At 39.2% G+C, this 18619-nt stretch overlaps 1 protein-coding gene across 5 annotated transcripts in view; it reads left to right on the forward strand.

Moving 5' to 3' along the window:
- The window catches only part of TSHR (thyroid stimulating hormone receptor), a 156530-nt gene that overhangs the window by 24969 nt on the left and 112942 nt on the right, over positions 1 to 18619 (forward strand). The gene's annotated exons all lie outside the window — the stretch shown is intronic.

Genomic DNA, 18619 nt, shown 5'->3' on the forward strand with positions numbered 1-18619 from the left:
TTGAAATATGTTAATGGAACCAATTCAAGTACCATGGGTATAAAGCTGTGGTTTGAGCCTCAAATGTCTGAGCATTGGCCATAATATAGTCTGGGTCGTGTGCTCATTAGGGTTCTTTGATTTAGTCAGTCTGGGATGGTGTCAGTTTATAAACCTAGGGATGGGACGGCCCATGAGTGCAGACATCTCCTGATAAGATTAGTATACAAATGGTTATTTCTATTGGTAGTACTGCTTGATTGTCAACTTTTAGCAGTCTCAATTCTCCGGGTTTTAATTATTGAGTGGGGGTTATGTAGGAGTCAAAATTTAGATCTTTATAATCTGTGTACTCATAACTTCAGTATCATTGATGCCCTATAGTTTTTATGGTTAGAGAGGGATTGTTGATTCTCATAGATGTTATGATTCAAAATTAAAAGACCTACAAACTCCTCTTCCTATTAAATTACTCAATATAGTGCAAAAGAGTTCATCTTTTTAACCTGTCACTCTGTCCTCATATGTAACTCATAATTTCAATGAAAGTTGCTCACCAGTGCACATGACAAAAAAGACTTAAGAGGAGAGAATTTTGTTTTTCAAACAAGTGGTTTTACCTACTTACAAAAAAGACTTGAGAACTTGGACACCCTCCAAGAGCCTCTGAATATTTTTCTTCAACAGAAATTCCAGCCCAGACGTTCAATAACCTAGGTTTGTTTTCAAAGAGGGAATAAAGAAACAAATTTCATAAAGACGGGCCAAAATTTGAAAGCAATTAATGGTGACAGTTCCAAGTGATGAGGGAGCATGAGGCAAAGCACAAGCTAGCACACAGCACCTCCCCCCCGCCACCCCCACGTGGGATATGTGTGCTATTCTTCGGACACTCCTGGCTGCCCAAGAACAGGGGAAAGGAAAGAAAGCAAAATGGTTGACTGATAGAGATCACAGTCATGCAGGACAGGAGTCTCCTTCAGTTCATGGATAACTTAGTAAACTTCAAGAAAAAGGCAATCTTATCCATACCCTAATTTCCAGAAGCCTATAGACTCCAGGGCGTTCCCTGGAGCCCTAATATTACCCTCATCAAGATGTAAGAGGGTTTAAGTGCTTGCCATGGTGATGTAGGAAACAAAGGCAAATGAAAAATTAAATTCCTTTACTGCCTACAGCCCATTGACAAGTCCTTGGAACAGGCAGAGTGATCTCCCTCTAGGAGCTCAGCTGCCTGGATAAGACAAAAGGGAATCTGGGCTTAACATTATCCTTCTCTCCCTGGGATCCTGTGAGTCTCCTTAAACACATAAAAATTCCTTTGTAAACCTCCTTTATCTTTAACCCCCAAGTGTATGTTGGCAATTACGCTCCAAGCATATGGCCCCTGACATACATCTGAAGGTTCTCATGACTGAGGTTTTACTAAATAGTAATAAATGATATTTTCCCTAACAACAGCTAGCCCCTCAAGGTCCTGGAAACCTTGTTTCCAAAATTCCTTAGAGACTTACACTGTCCCTAAGTCCCTCCCAACCTGAAGGTATATAATCAGTCACCTGTCACAGCCCCAGTGAAGCTCTTTCTGCCCACAGGTCCTGTCCCCATGCTTTAATAAAATCACCTTTCTGCACCAAAGACTCCTTCAAGAATTCCTTCTTGGCCATCAGCTCCAAACCCCACCATTACCCCAAAACCCCATCACAAGGACTTTACTTCATTTTATCAGTAACACTACTGCTCTTTCCATATTTTATTGTCAAACATTGGAGAAGAGGAGGAAAAAGGAACCTGGCAATTGAAGAGAAAATTCAATAGAAAGGAGTATTCAAAAGCCGTGTTCAGAGTAGAGGAAGAATAAAGAAAGAATCAGCCACTGCCAGGGGACACTGGAAAATTAGCAAATAGCAACAGATGACAAACAGGAGCATCAAAAAGTTCTATTCATGGACTTCAAACTTTGAAAGGTGTATTATAGACCAAGATCAGCTGACATATAGGTAGAGAAGTTGTTTTAAATGAATTTTTACCAACAAACCTGAAAAGATTACATCCCTAGGTGCCAAAGTGAATTGGTCATAAATCTCTGAGGGCACTATGTAGAATTTCTGGGGAATCTTGGAAAATAAGCATTGAGCCAGAAAAATAAAATCACTTTGTCCTGGTTTCCTTTAAAAAGGGGGGAAAAGATAGTTCTTATTTGCTGGGTCATTTAACTGTTCTGAGCCTCTGGTGCTTCTGTAAATTGATGACTATTTTCTAACACTATCATCCATCAGAATTGTTTTGAGAGTTAAATAAGATATGCAAGTTAATCACAAATTCTAAATCAATATAAAAATATTACCAATTATTTAAATGCTTTTCTTCTTTGCATGTTCATTACACATGCCTCTGTTATAGAGTTTAACATGTTGCATGATGGAGAAGTTTATGTCCAGTGTCCTGATTAAAATGTGAGATACTCAAGAAAAGGGACTATGACTTATTTTTTCAGATGACCCCACAACCCAAAACACTGATTAGCATTTTTAGTGGGGGTTTAGTAAATATTTGTTGAATGAGGCAAGATAAAAAAATAATCCCAGGAAGCCATGCTACAAATCAAAATGCACACAGGATGATATTTAACTGAGATAAATATAAACCCTACATTTAGGTCTAAATAATAACTTGCACAGTTATAGGGGTAATTATATAAATAAACTAGTAAAGTCCTAGCCCAGAGTTCACAGTAAAAACTTCCGGGAACCCTAGTCAACCATAAAGAGACAGATGAAATTTTCAATAATATTAATTATTAATTTTGTCAATAGTACTTGGCATCCAAATCAAGAGAAATGATAACCTCATGCATTCAGCACAAGTTGAATCACATTTTATTTTTATTTTCTTTCAATCACATTTTAAAACAGAATTGACAAACTAGACTAACTTCACATACCTGCCATTTAAGAGAGTATATTACAGAGTTGAAAGAGCCCAAGTAGGGTCCAAGGGAAGAGAGAAATAAAAGATAGACTTGAGCTGTCTTCAGATATTTAAAAGCTATCCAAGGGTGCTGGGTGGCTCAGTTGGCTAAGCATCTGACTTCAGCTCAGGTCATGATCTCACTGTTCATGGGTTTGAGCCCTGTGTCGGGTTCTGTGCTGACAGCTCAGAGCCTGGAGTCTACTTCAGATTCTGTGTCTCCCTCTCTCTCTCTGTTCTCCTCTCTCTCTCAAAAATAAATTAAGATTAAAAACAAAAATAATAATAATAAAAGCTATCCAGTGTTGCCCTTGTAGGTAAAACTTAGACCAAAAAAAATTGTACTTCCAAATTGGGTTGTCACATGTCAAATTCAGATGCAGTATAAACAGGAATATACTAATGATAACAGCTCTCCAACAATGGAACAGACTCTTCTACAAGATGGAGAGACTGTCAGAGAGACATTCAGGCACAGGCTGAATGCCTATAGTTTAGACATTTCTTGTACTCCTATCTATGTCTAGCATGGCGCTCATCACACAATCCATATTCCCCAAATGTTTTTCACAGATTGATGCCAAAGTAAATAATCATATGTAACTATGAGTATATGTCTACTCTGCCCAGTAGAATTTAGAACTGGGCCAATCATTCAGTCATGATCTCCATATCTAATTCACTGTGTACTCCCATCAATAAAATTTTTGAACATGTACTCCTAATATGCACATTTATTTCTAAATTCCATGCTATACAACTATACTAATCAGCACACATTTTGTACATATATATAAGACACATATAATATATAGGTGAAGGTGTGGGATAAAGAAAAAGAAATATTAATGTATTTTCTTTCTGTACACAATAACTCAGTGTGGCCAACCCACTCTGCAAAGCACTGGTGGACAATTAAGGAGCTCAATTTACCTCTATCTCAAATACTTGCATATTTTGGACCCTTCCTGATGTTAATTACCTACATATTAACCTTAAAGTTTTCCATTTCCCTTTTCTCATGTAGACAAAACTAGTTACATCAGGTTTTTGTTTTGTTTTGTTTTGTTTGCTTCTGTTTTTTGAAGAAAGTTAAGTGATTTTTTTTTAGAATATCTGTATATGTTTCTTGTAAGCCTTAAAAAAATAATTTTAAAAATGAGTTTCCTGGTTTTGATCCATGTTTTTGATCCAATTTTTTCTGAATGGTTTTGATCCAGTTTTTCTACCTTGTGTCTCAAAAGCAGGTGTTGTTCCCTTATAAATATAATACATTTTTCAAAATTGCAACTGTCTGGTGTTCTGTTGAGATGAGAAATTCACATGAATAGCATCAACCAGAATGGAATCACTAATTCTTCCTCCTTTCTGTCAAACTTTCAACCGAATCCCAAAGTCTAAACATAAACCTAGCAGCCTTGTTTGAATTTTTAGATGCTCTCTGCTTTACCAATATTTCCTCCCTTTCCTGGAAGATTTGAACTATTTTAAAATGAATTGTTATGCAATATGATGCCACACAGTCCCATGATTCCTCTTTATTCTTAGAAACTTTCTTCTATGACTTAGTAAGTGACTACAATTTATTTATTGCAAAATTTGTGAATCATGTTGCTCTGTCATGTACCAGCAGAGGCAGCAGCAAGAGACAAGCAAGTTTCATCTGAAAAGTTTACTTCCAGTTACTTACGGGGCTCACAAAACTCCCACATTCAGACCTTGTCCTCATTGGGAAGAAGTGTTGTCATAATCAGGAGAACGTGGGTGTTAAGCAATGGCCCCACTTAGACCCAATCTCTTGCCTAAGGTTTCTTGGGATTCCTGTAGCAACAGAGGAGGAAAACTCTCTTTGGTACTAGTCCCACCTTGGGCCTCCAGGGACTCCTGTTTTCTCAAACCCCAAAGAAATAGAGCCTACAGACTGAGGTGGGTGGGGTGGTAGCAAGGAGGGAAAAAGAAAAAAAGTGTCTTCTTGTCCAGCTTCCACTCACCAAATCTGTTTCTCTCAGAGCCAATACAAGACAAAACACTGGTTTACTGAGTCTCTTACTGCTCTGCTCTTTGGGTGTCCTGACACCAAATCAATCAGCTACTGAATGTCCATTTCTTCCATTGTAAAGAAGACACATTATGAGGGTGGTGCTCCTATTACCTTTTGGTGATTCTGTTTTCTGCACTTAATCTCACTTAATCTTCATGTTAGCCTTATGAGGCAGTTTTTATTGTTCCCATTTTACAGATGAGGAAACTGAGGCTTAGTGAGATTCAGGAACACAGTCAAGGTCATATAGGTACAAAGGCGGGGGCCCTGGGCCTTGAATGAAACCTGTCCTACTCCATAGTACCATGCTCTACACCTCTCTTGGGAATATGAGTAATACCACCTCTTTGGGTAAACTTCCAGTAGTGGCAATCCTGGATAGCAAGGTAGTTCTATTTTTAACATTTTGAGGAACCTCCATACTGTTTTCCACAGTGGCTACACCAGTTTGCATTCCCACTAACAGTGAATGAGTAATCCTGTTCTCCACATCATCGCCATCAACTCTTGTTTCTTGTGTTGTTGATTTTAGCCATTCTGACAGGTGTGAGGTGATAGCTCATTGTAGTTTTGATTTGCATTTCCCAGATGGTAAGTGATGATGAACATCTTTTTGTGTATCTTTTGGCCAGCTGTGTGTCTTCTTTGGAGAAATGTCTGTTTATGTCTTCTGCCCATTTTTTAATTGGATTATTTACTAAATTGTACACCTGGAACCAATATAACACTGTATGTTATCTAACTGGAATTAAATAAAAACTTCTTTAGGAAAGTAATACAGTCTCACAGTTATACCTTACAAAGCACTTTGATCTTTAATGTCCCCATGAGAAAAAATCCATGAGGTAAACAGGACAAAATTAACACCTGCTCCCTATCCCTCTATACCTGTTTACTTTTTTTTATTTTATTTTTTTTCAATATATGAAATTTATTGTCAAAATGGTTTCCATACAACACCCAGTGCTCATCCCAAAAGGTGCCCTCCTCAATACCCATCACCCACCCTGCCCTCCCTCCCACCCCCCATCAACCCTCAGTTTGTTCTCAGTTTTTAAGAGTCTCTCATGCTTTGGCTCTCTCCCACTCTAACCTCTTTTTTTTTTTTTCCTTCCCCTCCCCCATGGGTTTCTGTCAAGTTTCTCAGGATCCACATAAGAGTGAAACCATATGGTATCTGTCTTTTTCTGTATGACTTATTTCACTTAGCATCACACTCTCCAGTTCCATCCACGTTGCTACAAAGGGCCATATTTCATTCTTTCTCATTGCCATGTAGTACTCCATTGTGTATATAAACCACAATTTCTTTATCCATTCATCAGTTGATGGACATTTAGGCTCTTTCCATAATTTGGCTATTGTTGAGAGTGCTGCTATAAACATTGGGGTACAAGTGCCCCTATGCACCAGTACTCCCGTATCCCTTGGGTAAATTCCTAGCAGTGCTATTGCTGGGTCATAGGGTAGGTCTATTTTTAATTTTCTGAGGAACCTCCACACTGTTTTCCATAGTGGCTGCACCAATTTGCATTCCCACCAACAGTGCAAGAGGGTTCCCGTTTCTCCACATCCTCTCCAGCATCTATAGTCTCCTGACTTGTTCATTTTGGCCACTCTGACTGGCATGAGGTGATATCTGAGTGTGGTTTTGATTTGTATTTCCCTGATAAGGAGCAACGTTGAGCATCTTTTCATGTGCCTGTTGGCCATCCGGATGTCTTCTTTAGAGAAGTGTCTATTCATGTTTTCTGCCCATTTCTTCAGTGGGTTATTTGTTTTTCGGGTGTGGAGTTTGGTGAGCTCTTTATAGATTTTGGATACTAGCCCTTTGTCCGATATGTCATTTGCAAATATCTTTTCCCATTCCGTTGGTTGCCTTTTAGTTTTGTTGGTTGTTTCCTTTGCTGTACAGAAGCTTTTTATTTTCATAAGGTCCTAGTAATTCATTTTTGCTTTTAATTCCCTTGCCTTTGGAGATGTGTCGAGTAAGAGATTGCTATGGCTGAGGTCAGAGAGGTCTTTTCCTGCTTTCTCCTCTAAGGTTTTGATGGTTTCCTGTCTCACATTCAGGTCCTTTATCCATTTTGAGTTTATTTTTGTGAATGGTGTGAGAAAGTGGTCTAGTTTCAACCTTCTGCATGTTGCTGTCCAGCTCTCCCAGCACCATTTGTTAAAGAGACTGTCTTTTTTCCATTGGATGTTCTTTCCTGCTTTGTCAAAGATGAGTTGGCCATACGTTTGTGGGTCTAGTACTGGGGTTTCTATTCTATTTCATTGGTCTATGTGTCTGTTTTTGTGCCACCTCTAAACCTCTTTAGCCCCCATTTGAAAACAGTAAGGAAAATAAAGTTCAGAAAATGCAAAGGATTTTTCTAAGATCATGTAGATAGTAAACAGAGTTGGGATTGAATGGGCTTTCATCCTGTGATTGCTTCACCATGCTTCTTTGTCACCTAGAGACAGAGATCCAGCTTTGCCTCTAACTAGCAGTTTAACCCTAAAATGGTCATCTAAATCTATGGTTTTTGCATATGCAAGATAGATGGGAATAACAATGATAATAATCAATACCTACAATAATTACCTCACAGTGTTTGAATGAAATATATACATAGGTGTTTATGGAACAAGTACATAATACACAAACCAAGATAATTTTATTATTAAGACTATTCTGTCGGAGAGCCTGAGTGGCTCAGTTGGTTAAGTGCCCAACTTTGGCTCATGTGATGATCTCATGGTTCGTGAGTTCGAGCCCCATGTCAGGCTCTATGCTGATAGCTTGGAGACTGGAGCCTGTTTCAGAGTCTGTGTCTCCCTCTCTCTCTGCCCCTCCCCTGCTCATACTCTGTCTCTCTGTCTCTCAAAAATAAATAAACATTAAAAAAAAAGACTATCCTGGGTTAGAAACTGGATTGTCCAGCTTCTGGCAAAATTGCTAGACAGGGAAAGTTAGTGTTTAGAAGTATCCATCTCCCCACCTCCCAATTCCCAGGTAGTACATACTCTCTAGATGCCTTTGGTTGGCCTCTCAGAAAAGAATTTTGCCTGAAAAGACATTCAAAGTTATATAAGCATCAGGAGATCTTCTATATTCACCTAAATTTTTGATGAGGCCGCTGGTCTCCACTGTCCCGTGAGGTGGTATTTACCTACTTGGGAAGCCATCCACAGCTTGTTCCCCTCTGTATGGGACTTAGAAGCAGTTCTGTTGTACTTTATTTTTTTTTCTTTTCTTTTTTTTTTAATTTTTTTAACGTTTATTTATTTTTGAGACAGAGAGAGACAGAGCATGAACAGGGGAGGGGCAGAGAGAGAGAGAGACACAGAATCTGAAACAGGCTCCAGGCTCTGAGCTGTCAGCACAGAGCCTGATGCGAGGCTCGAACTCACGGACCGTGAGATCATGACCTGAGCTGAAGTCAGACACTTAACTGACCAAGCCACCCAGGCGCCCCAGTTTTGTTGTACTTTAGAGGAAAATCTTGAAAGCTGGATGAGTTGTCCTTACACCACTATGAACTGTCCCAGTACCCATTTGATATAGTTGATAACAAAGATCAATGAAGTAGTTTGAAAGGAAGAAAGAGAATCTTTGCACTGATCCAGGACATGGGAACAAGAAAGTAGTGCTTTCTTTCTGCAATTTGTGAAACAAAAAGGTAAACTGTTTCTATTCTATTAAGAAATTGTTCCAAAGGAGTGTGTGTGTGTGTGTGTGTGTGTGTGTGTGTGTGGTGATGTGGAAGATAACAAGCAGCATTTGAGAGAACAGGTAATCATTTCATTGCTAGATTTATTCATTCAACATTTTTTGGGTGTTAATACTGCTCTAGGTAATGGACATGGAATGCTGAATAAGACAGATTGCTTGTCCACACTCTCATGGAGTTTGCATTCCAGATGGACAGCCAACATTGATCAAGCAATTACAAGTTCATTTGGTGTTACAAAGGAGAAAAACAGATTTCCATTATGACTTTATTTGTGAGCACATTGCAATGTCTTGAAGTTCTTACTTACAAAGATCAAGTAGAAGCTACTGCTACATGCTAGAGAATTCCAAATGATTTCCAACAATGAAAAACTTGAAGTTCTTAAATAGTAACTATTCTAAAAAACAAAAAACAAAAAAACAAAAAAACAAAAAACTAGAATGGCTAATCTTGGCTCTCAGTTTCTGTAAGGCCAATATAAAGGAAACAGGAGATACACAACATTATCTTGACCTCACTGACCACTAGATAGCCCAGGAAACAGTGCATACAATATGGTAGAAGGAAGGATCAAAGAATGTATTTTATGAGGATAATGAATTCTGCTGACTTTTCCCCTTCTGGGTTATAATAATTTCAGCCTTTTTTTGTAATCATACCCTGTTGGAAAGCCACATGGCTTGGACTGATTTTTGCCTACTACAGATTTTGGTTTCCAAAAGTACATCTCCATGACTAAGGAAATGAGCAGTCCCAGGTTGGCTGACTCCATTAGGAACACTTAAAATTTGATTGCACAATTGTATGGCCAACTGGGGGCTTAGCATCAACTAGAATTTTCCCATTGGCATCTGACTTTGAAGATATCATATTGCTTGGGGAAGAAAGCGGGAGTAGTTATAATTTTCATGGGACTTATGGAGTTTTAGTATTGGAAGAAGAACTTGGAGACCATCTACTTTGACCCTCTACCCAATGTAAGACTCTCCTGAGCTTGATGCATGATATTCATTCTTTGCATACACATGAGAAAGGGAACCTACTATCTAATTTTTGAGAAATTCTGTTATTCTTTCCTATACTAGAAAAAAATCTACCACCATGGTCTTAGGTGTGTCCACTAGAGCCCCATAAAACAAATCAGAAAGAATCTCACTTCTATTTAATGATTTTCTTCCCTCCCATAAGTCTTTTCTACCCTAAACACAACACCCCCTTTTTTTTCTCCATACCAAATGCAACATGATCCTCCAAACTGCTACCATATTGGATCATGGAGATGGAGGAGATGGGAGAGGAGCAAAATGTTTGTGTCTCTTCGGTAACATACCTGCTATATCTCTCAGTTTTCTAACATCAGCAGGTTTGATCAGAATACGACCTGTGCCCCCATTCATGCTGACAATTACACTTGAAAAAGCTACTTTAACTGTAAAGGTAAAGGCAGAATTTCTCCACTGATATTGCCAGATGTGGTGACTTGCCACTTGATTCTCTTTGGTTCTAGAAAATGCCCAAGAAAATAATATTGACTCTAAAATTACACTCTCAGTTTGAAGATGCTGCCACACTGTTGAGTCACAAGAATATATTATTTTTTAATCTCTATTTTGCTACAAATTTTAGTAGCTTTGGCAAAGGGAATATAAAAACAGGCAGTCCCCAACTTATAGGGTTGTTTTCCAAAAGTTGGTTGTTTGGAATGTATTTTACATGCATGTTAAATTTCCTGGCTAGCCTACCAAAGACTTTTTAACCCCCGAGATGCCTGACATTGTAATACCATATCAGAAATAACCTGCAAACCAGAATGCATTCTCCAGTTTCTGGCTTAACATGTACCTTAAGCACTGGACCACCAGGAATACTTTAGTAGCCAACACTACGTTTAACAATATTTTTCTAAATTAATATGTCCAAGTGACTACTGGGAATACCGGGAATGTTTTCATACTTCCCCTCTCCTATCCAATTGAGTTAAGGATTCCCTGCTCCAGCCAGCCAAACACATAACCCAGGGACTCTTGCAACCTGGGCCTGGCAGTGGCTGGAAAGGTGAGATGCAGCGATAGATGCTACAGACCTTCTGGAAAAAAATAATACCTTCTCAATCTTAATTAGTTCTACTTGGGCTCCTGTTCTTTTCATCCATGTCAGCCTGATTCGGTGTCTTTTTTTTAAGTTTACTTATTTATTTTGAGAGAGAGAGCAAGCAGGGGAGGGGCAGAGAGAGAAAGAGAGAGAGAATACCAAGCAGGCTCTGTCCTGTCAGCACAGAGCCTGACACGGGGCTCCATCTCATGAACTGTGAGATCATTCCCTGAGCCAGAATCAAGAGTCTGATGCTTAACCGACTGAGCCACCCAGGCACTCCATGATTCAATGTCTTATTCATTCTCAATCTCTCTTTCTCTCTGACTTCCTGGGCATCACAATGACGTCTCTTAAGTTTTGTTTCACTTGTCCCTAAAGTACTCTCCAAGGTTTTAGCTGTTTTCTAAGGATTTTGCCCCAGTGGTAGCAAAATGAGTAAGTGAGTGAATGAATAAATGAATGAATTAATGAATTGTTGCTAGTCACAAAGAAGAAACAAGTACTATAAAAAATCTCTCTTGTGGTATTTTCTGCCCCTCAACCTCTCTCCCCTTTCTCTGTCTCACCTATACCTGGAAGGAAGAGGTAGAATCACCTTGACCCCATTGGTGGGTCAGGTAAAATACAGGAAAAGCAAGGACAAGCCATTCTAGACCTTAAAGGGAAAATGGTGACATCCATCAGCATCTGACTTATACTAAGAAAGGAAAACAGGGATTTTGTGGGAGATGGGAATGAGGAGTTGGGACATAACCTTGCTGTTTTTCCTTTTGCCCTGCTTCTCTTTTCACAAAGGAGCAGGTGTTCCTAACCCTTTCCAAGATCCCACTACCAGATTCTTCTTTGCCTCCCCCTCGGAGATACGCTTGGCTACTGCAGGAGCACAGTTCCTTATCTGCAAGTCCAAAATTCAAACAGCTCTGAACGTTGACAGTTTTCTGTTAACCCCTGGAAGAACTTGGCCCCAATTGATGTGAGGTTGGTCTTTATTTATTGATACATTTACTACAAAGATGTCGGTTACCAATGTGACTGTGTTTAAGGTACAACCCCAGATCCTACGTGGCTATAAGAAAATATATGTATATTAAAAGCTGAAAATTTCTGAATTCTAAAATACATCTGGCCCCAAAAGTTTCTGGGTAAGGGATTGTGGCCCTTTATGCCCTATTTTCCTGCACCTTCGTCTTCCCCAGCAAAGTGTAGAAGTTATGAGCATAAACTCTGGTGCCCCAGGCTGGATTCAAATCCTGTGTCTGATAGTTGTGTGTGAACTTGCTCAATTTGCTTTACCTCTCTGCCTGTTTCCTCATTTAAATGGGGATAATAATAGTGCCTACCTCAGTGTTGTTGTGAAGATTAAAATGAGCTGATCTATGTAAAGTGTTTAGAATAATTCTTGGCACATAGTAAGCACCTTATGTTCACTATTACCATCATCCTACCTACAAATATTATCTTTCACCACCACTTACAAATGTTATCTAATTTCTGCACATAAAAGTCCTATTCTACCCTGCCTCCCCATAGTTAACCCTCTGTCAGCTTCCTTCCATTCTCTGTCATAAAGCAAAACCATACTTTCTCTTCAGAGATCATACTTTGTACTTCCTGTTTACTCTTTAAATTGCTAAAACTGGTTAGTTGTCCCATTACTTTACGATAACTGCCTCCTAGAGATCCTTAATGACTCAACCACCTATATAAAGGTTGTGGTTCAGTTTTTATTCTGCTTGATATTTCTCTAACATATATTTCTGTAATGAATAGACTCTTCTCCTATCTTGCCTCTATTCTAACTCTCCTGAGACCTGCTCATTAAAGGTTCACCTTCCCAAGGATTCTATTCTTGGGAGTAGTCCTTTATGAACACTACCAGTCTCCTTAGAAAACCTCATCCAGTGTTTGTCTTTCTGTGTCTGGTTTATTTTAGTTAGTGTAATGTCCTCAAGATCCTGCATGACTCCACTTATATGAGGTAACTAAAACTGTCAAGTACATAGAATCAAAAGAGTGGAATGGTAGTTGCTAAGGGCTAAAGGGGAGGTAAATGGGGAATTGTAATCAATGGGCATAAAGTTTCAATTAAACAAGGTGAATAAGCTCTAGAGATCTGCTGTACATTGTTTACCAATGGGCAACAATAGTTTGTTGCACACTTAATGTATCGTACACTTAAAACTTTAAGTGCGTAGATCTCTAATGTTATTACCACAACAGCTTAAAATTCAAAAAATAAAAATAACACCTAATACTTAAGAGAAAGAATAGAAACTGGCATTTGTGTAATGGACAACTAGATATGGTAAGTTTTGCTTAGAATTTTCTACAAGGAAAAGCAGTTATTGGGGAAAAATGCCTAATATTCATATTTAAAATGAAAAAGAATAGCATATTATGGTTTTTGTGCAAGATACTTATTTTTCTCTTGAATGATATTAGAACAAATTATTGTGCAATTCAGTAACATAATGAGCACATAATGGACTTAATCTTTTAAAGGTCAATTCTGGTACAATCTTAATAAAGGAATATAGACCATTAGGTTTTTATCTTACCACTTTCTCAAACTGCCTCAAATTTCACATTGTTCTTTTAATGTTCTTCAGTGAATTATATAAATTTTATTAAAATTTAAGTGTCATAAAATGTACCTATATTGATTCATTTAGTTAGGTTCTATTTACTGTTAATCATATCATCAATGAATCATATTTAAAAGGAATTTTAAGAAGTTATTCTTTATTTCTGGGCTAAATTAATATTTCCTAACAGAGTCACAAGGAAGTGTTTCAAGTACTGAAATATAAATGAAATTGAATTTTGTGATACAAATTCTTTTTGGTGGAGAAACCAATTAGAAAAATTAAAAAGAAAGAAAATCTCATCCAATTTAACATGTCGGCTATCATCTGGATAATAATGACTACAGACTTGGTCATTAACCCTGAACTCTTCCTTATGCTTCAGACTATGTTTCCTATTGCTTCATAGACATGTCCACTTGGAGTCTCAAACTCAACTCATCTCATCCGAACTCATTATCTTCTCACTGACATCCTGCCCCCAGTCTCCACTCTCAACCCCCAAAGAATCCCACAACATTTGACTGCCTCATTCTTAATCTCAGTTTTAAAAACATGGCACTTCACCAACTAGCTTAAGCTAGTTCTGAAACTCTGAGTCTGCACTTTGCTTTACCTTGCATACTCAGTAAGTCACTAAATCCCATCAATTTTTTTCACAGTCATCACTAGAATCTACCTACTGCTTTAGTCAAGGCTTCCACCAACTACTATGCAAACCAGTGGCTTCACATGTTAGATCATGACCCACAGTAAAAAATATACTTTACAATGTACCTTAGGATACAGACATATTTATGTATGTATGTGTTCTATTTTAACTCACTTTTCAGAAAGGATAGTTGTGATATAATACATTGATTTCATGATCTACCAATGGCTTACAACCTACAGTGTGTGTGTGTGTGTGTGTGTGTGTGTGTGTGTGTGTGTATGTATGTATATGTATATATATTTTTAAGTTTATTTATTTATTTTGAAAGAGACAGCGACAGTGCAAGTGGGAAAGGGTCAGAGAGAGGGAGACAGAGAATCCCAAGCAAGCTCTATGCAGCCAGTGCAGAGCCCAATGCAGGGCTTGAACCCCAAAACCATGAGATCATGAGCTGAGTTGAAATTAAGAGTCAGACACTTAGCCAGTTGAGCCACCCAGGCACCCCTACAACCTGCAGTTTCAAAAGCACTAACCTAGAATAATGGCCTTTACCCACTCACCCCCATGTCTGTAACAGTGGCTCTATACATTAACACTTCCTGTGTGTGTTTTAGAATCTCCAAGGGCAGAGGTTGTAATGTGAAGAAGAAAATGGCCCCCTACAGGTGGTTCTGATACCTCCCATATGTTCTACTTAGCTATGGAAACAATAATGAATATTTATTAAGCATCTACTTATTAGGCTGTATACATAAAGCATACAGCAGTGGACCCAATAAGCATGCTTCACTTATTTGGCTTTTATATTTACGTTTACTTGGAGTCCTCACAGGTCTAAACACTTCCAGCATTTTCACACCTCCATGACTTTGCATCTCCTCTCCTCCCTGCTTAGAATGCCTTTCATACTCCCTTTCAGCAGGTGAATGTCTACCATTAGTAATGTATGTAAAAATCTATTTCTTTACGAAAGTCAATTCAGTAATAGGGGTACCAAGCCTAGTCTATGTGCCTCTTCAGTTACTCTGTTTCCTGGTGAAAGTGGTTCTAGCAATGGCTCTTGCCATTTCTTCTAGCTCACCCCATATAACTTGGGTGCGATGGCCTTATGTCGTTCTGATTTGTTCTGATTCAGACGTAGTAGAAGTCAGGCTCAAGGTTGGTTAATGAACAAGGAGAAAGATAAATCTGAGCAGTGAGGCCTGCAGGCTTTGCAACCACATGGCTTTCTTTCTTTCTTTCTTCCAATGTTTTCATTTACTTTTGAGAGAGTGAAAGTGGGGGAGGGGCAGAGAGAGGGACACAGAGGGTCTGAAGCAAGCTCTGCACTGACAGCAGTGAGCCTGATGTGGGGCTTGAACTCATGAACTGCGAAATCATGACCTGAGCCAAAGTTGGGACGCTCAGCACACTAAGCCACCCAGGTGCCCCACCATATGACTTTCTAATCAAAAGTTTCCATTCTAGTAAATTCAGAGTTTTCTGCTCATCCCTCTCCAACACAACAGAGGTACTGGGATGAGCCCCACTTTAAGGAAAGAAGAGCTGGGGCACAGAAAGATAGAGTAATTTGCGCAAGGCACATAACCAATGAGTAGTAGAGTCCATAGTTTGAAAATAGCCCTACAGATGAAAATGTGTAACTTGCCTCTGCTTTTGTATGAAGAGAAATAAAGACTAAGGCTCCGGTTTATACTTGTCCACCCAATGGTCTGATTTCTCCTGTCCTCTAATGAAGTGGTCTCCAAACCTTTTTTTGTGCACATTCCCAATCAGCACTCTAAAATATATGTGTGTGTATGTTTTACAGATACGTACTATTGTATTAATATACCACGTAAATTATAAAACACACAGAAACAGAAATTCAGAGTATGAAGTTTTAAAATCACAAGTCACAAGTTCTAATATTTTTTCTGTACCACAAAGTATTGCCTTGGACACTGTACTTTGGAGACCACCTGTGAAGTATCACACTTAATAGAAAAACATGTTTTCCTTCATATGCAGAAACAATATAAATCCGCAAGCAGGATTTGTTCACGGAGTTGCTCATCAAGGTGCAGTATTGGTCTCCATGTCACATTCCCCAGGGCACCTTGAACATGAAAGGCAAGCATTTGCAGTTTGAGATGGCCAACGCGGATTATAACATGCCACAGATTATGACTTAGCGTGCCCTGGAAACTGCTGGGCTACAGAAGTTTTTGAGCATGGGGTCAGTTAGGAGTAGTAGGAGGAGGACCAGATTAATAGCTAATAAGAGCTCGAAGTAATTTGACCTCTGCCTAAAATAGCCATGGGACTTGGGTGAAACATTTAATGACAAGTCTTTTAATTACATTGCATTTGCAGGTATTAGATTCACTGATGTCTATAATAACCCTGTGAAATAAGTAGGGCAGACACTACCACCTTCATTTGACAAATGTGCACAGGCTTAAAGAGGGTAAGTAACCCTTCCGAATTGATGAGGTATAACAACAGGCTTCCCCATGGCATTTCTGACTCATATACTGCCTTGCTGTCTCTCTCTCTCTCTCAAAATAAATAAACATTAAAAAAAAACATTTTAAATATCTTTAAACTTTTTATAGTGTTTATTTTATTTCTGAAGGAGAGAGACAGAGAGAGAGAGAGAGAGAGAGAGAGAGAGAATGTGAACGGGGGAGGGGCAGAGAGAGAGGGAGACACAGAATGTGAAATAGGCTCCAGGCTCTGAGCTGTTAGCACAGAGCCTGACGTGGGGCTCAAACTCATGAACTGCGAGATCATGACTGAGCCGAAGTCAGACACTTAACCAACTGAGCCACCCAGGCACCCCAACCATTTTAAATATCTTAATTTTGTTTTAGGAAGTGAAGCCCAAAGAGAGAGCACTAGGGAGGGGGCAGAGAGAGAGGGAGACAGAAGATCCAAAGTGAGCTGTATGTGTTGACAGCAGAGATCCTGATGTGGAGCTTGAACTCACGAAATGAGATCATGACCTGAGCTGAAGTCAGATGCTTAACCGACTCAGCCACCCAGGCAGCGCTAAAATGGTTTTCTATTTGACAGAAAAACCGTGAAGATAGTCCAGGTAGTTCCTATACACCCCACCCCCAGTTTCCCCAATGTTTTACTTTGCTAGAGCAGTCATGACAAGCACCACAGACTGGGTGGCTTAAATAATACATTTATTTTCGCACAGTTCTGGAAGCTAGAGTCCTAGATCAAAGTACAGTCTAAGTTGGATTCTTCTGTGGCCTTTTTCCTTGACTTGCAGCTGGCCCCCTCTTCTCACTGTGTCCTCTGCTGCTTGTCCTTTGGTCTGTGTGTTGTCTTAAACTCCTCTTTTTTTTCAAGTTTATTTATTTTTTCTGAGAGAGACAGAGATAGCACAAGTAGGGAAAGGACAAAGAGAGAGGGAGACAGAGAATCCCAAGCAAGCTCTGCATTGCCAGCACAGAGCCCGATGCAGGACTTGAACTTACAAAACTGTGAGATCATGATGTGAGCTGAAACCAAGAGTCAGACATTCAACCGACTGAGCCACTCAGGTGCCCCATAGTCTCCTCTTCTTACAAGGACACCAGTTATCTGGATTAAAGTCCACCCTAATGACCTTATTTTTTTAACTAAGTTACCTCTTTAAAAGCTTTATCTTCTAATAGTCATATTCTGAGGTACTGAGAGTGAGAACTTCAACATGTGAATTTGGGAGGCACACAACTCAGTCCACAATGCACTATTATTATATTAATATGGTTCATTTGTCATAATCAGTAAACCAATATTGAAACACTATTAACTAAAGTGTATACTTTATCCCTATTTCCTTAGTTTTTACCTAATGACCTTTTACCCAATGACCATCCAGGAGACCGTAGTACATTTTATTATTGGTATGGACTGAATTATACTCACCCCACCACAAATTCATATATCAAAACCCTGCCCCCTAACATGATGGCACTTGGGGGAGGGGCCCTCATAAGGTAACTAGGCTAAGATGAGGTCATAAAGGTGGGGCCCTCATAGCAGGATTAGTGCCCTTCTAAGAAGAGATAGAGAGCTCAGAGTGTTCCCTCTCTTTTTCTACCCTGTGGGGACCCAGTGAGAAGACTGCCATCTGCAATCCAGAAGGAGAATCCACACCAGGAACCAAATCTGCCAGCACCCTGACAGTGGACTTCCCAGCCTCCAGAACTGGGAGAAATAAACGTCTGCATAAGCCACTCCACTTAATGGTATTTCATTATGGCATCCTGAGCAGACAACAACACTCATCATGTCTCCTTAGGCTCCTCTTGACTCTGACATTCTCAAAGTTTCTTTGTTTTTGACAACTCTGACAGTTTTAAGAGTACTGGTCAGGTATTTTGTATATTGTCCCTCAATTGGGACTTCTCTGATGTTTTTCTCATGATCAGACTAGGGTTTGGGGTGTTTGGGACGAAGAACACAGAGGTAAATGCCCTACTTATCAAATCATATCAAGGGTACATACTATCAACATGACGTATCATTATTGATATTAACCTTGATCGCCTGGATAAGGTAAGGCTTCTCAGGTTTCTGTATTGTAAAGTTACTA

Source organism: Panthera onca, chromosome B3 (genome assembly GCF_046562875.1).
Source record: "Panthera onca isolate mPanOnc1 chromosome B3, mPanOnc1 haplotype 2, whole genome shotgun sequence".
Lineage (NCBI taxonomy): Eukaryota > Metazoa > Chordata > Mammalia > Carnivora > Felidae > Panthera > Panthera onca.